This window comes from Megascapheus bottae, chromosome 3, assembly GCF_031878675.1.
Source record: "Megascapheus bottae isolate mThoBot1 chromosome 3, mThoBot2.hap1, whole genome shotgun sequence".
NCBI classification, from domain to species: domain Eukaryota; kingdom Metazoa; phylum Chordata; class Mammalia; order Rodentia; family Geomyidae; genus Megascapheus; species Megascapheus bottae.
The window spans coordinates 50196833-50199864 of record NC_143511.1 but is presented as its reverse complement, the minus strand read 5'-3'; the positions used below and the strand labels follow the sequence as shown (position 1 = coordinate 50199864).

The following is a 3032-nucleotide window of genomic DNA, read 5'->3' as shown; positions in this document are numbered from 1 at the left end:
ATGTATAGGAAAAAGATGACAACTGGCAGTTTGTATAAAAGGAAGTATAAGTGGCTTAAAAAAACATTTTAATTTCTGGGGCTGGGAGTTTGGGCTAGTAGTAGAGTGTTTGCCTAGCATGCACAAAGAGCTAGGTTTGATTCCTCAGTGCCTCATACAGAGAAAAAGCCAGAAATGGTGCTCTAGCCTTGAGAAAGCCCAAGGACAGCTCTCAGGACCTGAATTCAAGCCCCAGCATTGGATAAAAAATTTAATTTCTTTAACATTGTAATAATTCAAAATAAAATTATGATAATAGTGTACTTATATTTCCACTAGGCCACAAAGTTAAATTTCATTCTATGTTTCCAAACACATAATGGTGAGATGTCAGTGGATGGCTCACAACCCTCATCTGTAGAGAATCATGGTAAAAGAATCAAGGAGGCACGTGTCTCCAGCGCGATGCCTAAATCCAAGCGGGACAAGAAAGTTTTCCTAACCAAAACCACCAAAAAAGGCTGGGAACTGAAACAGAACCTGATAGAAGAGCTCTGGAAATGTGTAGACATAAACAAGTACCACTTCATCTTCTCCGTGGCCAACATGAGAAACAGCAAGCTGAAGGGCATCTGGAAGGCCTGGAAGCACAGCCAGATGTTCTTTGGCAAAAACAAGGTGATGACGGTGGCCTTGGGACAAAGCCCATCTAATGAATACAAAGACAACCTGCACCAGGTCAGCAAGAAGTTGAGGGGTGAAGCTGGTCTTCTTTTTACCAACCGCACAAAGGATGATGAGTGAGGTTCAGGAAATACACACAGGTGGACTTTGCCCTAGCAGGTAACAAAGCAGCTTTCACCATGAGCCTGGACCCAGGGCCTCTGGAGCAGTTCCCCCACACCATGGAGCCACAGTTGAGGCAGCTAAGCCTGCCTACTGCCCTCCAAAAGGGTGTGGTGACCTTGCTGTCTGACTATGAGGTGTGAAAGGAGGGGGATGTGCTGACACCGGAGCAGGCCCGAGTTCTGAAACTCTTTTGGGTATGAGATGGCTGAGTTCAAGGTGACCATCCAATACATGTGGGATGCACAGTCCGGAAGATGTCAGTCGATGAAAGATGACCTTCCCGAGAGTGCTCCTGAGTCTGAGGAGGAGTCTGAGGAAGATGAGGACGACTGAGGCCTTCAGCAGCGTCAGCACAGTCTTCACCGCACAGGACTCTGGAGGACTCCACTGCCTTCTCCAGGAAGTCTCTATTTAGTTTGGTATAGATGAAGACAGGGGAGGCTATTTTCAAAGAATAAAATTGAGACCACAGCAAGAGACTTTTGTAAGTTAAAGCCCTTGGGTTTGTGCTCCACTTGGACTCTAGGAGTTCTAGTGTAGTCCTGACCCTGTGGGACCACTCCTGCCCTGGGCAGAGCATTACCGCTCTGGGGGTGGCCCAGAGCAACCCCCACAGTGGGGCTCCCTCCTTTCCAGGAGAAGGCTGTGGTGCCCTTCACTTCCTACAGGGAATTTCTGAAAAAAGTTGGATGCCTATATTCCAAACCCAGAGCTGACTGATGGATACCAACAAGTCCAGGGTCTTTAGAAACTCAAGAAAGGCCAGGGACCTGTGGCTCATGTCTGTAATCCTAGCTACCCTGGAGGTCTGAGATCTGAGGAGTGCAGTTCAAAGCCAATTTGGGTGAGAAAGCCTGGGAGATTTACCTCCAGTTAACTGCCAGAAAGATGGAAGCAGAGCTGTGGCTCAAGTGGTATAGCAACCGCCTTAGGTTTAAACAAAAAAATCTCAGAAGAGCACCTATCCCCTGAGTTCAAATCCCAGGACCAGCAACCCAAAGAAAAAGGGGTAGATGAGGTGCTGACATCAAGTGAATTTTATATTGGTCTGCAAAAGCGCTGGGGGATATAGTCTGGTGGCACAGCATTTACCTACTAGTTCCATCCCTAGCACCTCAAGAAAATAACTATGTCAGTTTGGCAGAGTAACAACTCAGTAGTGAAGTGCTTGCCTGACTTGGGTGAGCCCTAGGCACTGTGGCAGCATCCCCCAAAAGGAAGGTGAGCTGGCTCAGAAATTAACCTGTTACCAGGTTCAAACCACTGCTGAGACAGGTGCAGAAAACACGGAACTTGGCACCCTTCTCACACCACTCACTCTGTGAATCTCTTCTCCGTGTCCTTTGTGATAATAAAACAACAAATTCCCTGAAAAAAAAAGAATCAAGGAAAGTTCATAAGATTCTTATCTCCAATTAACTACTAGTAAATAAACAAATAAATAAATGAGCAAATAAATAAAATAAGAAGCTGTAGCTCAAGTGGTAGAGTGCTCTGGAGCAAAAAAATTCAAGGACAGGGCCTAGGCCTGAGTTTAAGCCCCAAAATCAGCACACACACACACACACACACACTCACACCATCATCGCCACCAGTACCAACAACAATGCAAACAGAAGTGTTGGTTTAAATTAGCCAAGCGCCTTAATGAACACACACACATATATATATATATATATATGAACATATATATGTGTGTGTATATATATATATATATATATATATATATATATATATCCAGTCCTGGACTTGAGCTCAGGGCCTGAGCATTGTCCTTGGATTTTCTCAAGGCTGGAGCTCTACCACTTGAGCCTCAGCACCACTTCCAGCTTTTTTTCTATATATGTGGTACCGAGGAATCAAACCCAGGTCTTTGTGCATGCTAGGCAAGCACTCTACCACTAGGCCAAATTCCTGGCCCCATATATGTACATTTTTAAAAGAAGCTTTAAGTGTATTTGAGGGTTTTATTTTTGTACATTTTCTTTTTAAATTTAAAATCCAGGGACCTGAGAGAAGAAACATAAGATGGTCATTTGGTGATATTTGGAAAATAGGTTTTCATGACCTAACAATAAGTCACGCTCTGAAACTAAATTGCAGTAAAATTCATATTTAGCAAATCAGACCTAACAAGTGATATAAGTAGCACTAATAGTGAATAATCTTTCGAGTTTTTATTTTTACTTGTTTGATTTATATTT

General features: G+C 43.7%; 1 pseudogene; it reads left to right on the top strand.

The window, feature by feature from the left end:
• The first annotated feature begins 444 nt into the window (after window positions 1-444).
• LOC150065471 (mRNA turnover protein 4 homolog pseudogene) lies at window positions 445-1161 on the top strand (annotated as a pseudogene).
• The last annotated feature ends 1871 nt before the right edge of the window (window positions 1162-3032 follow it).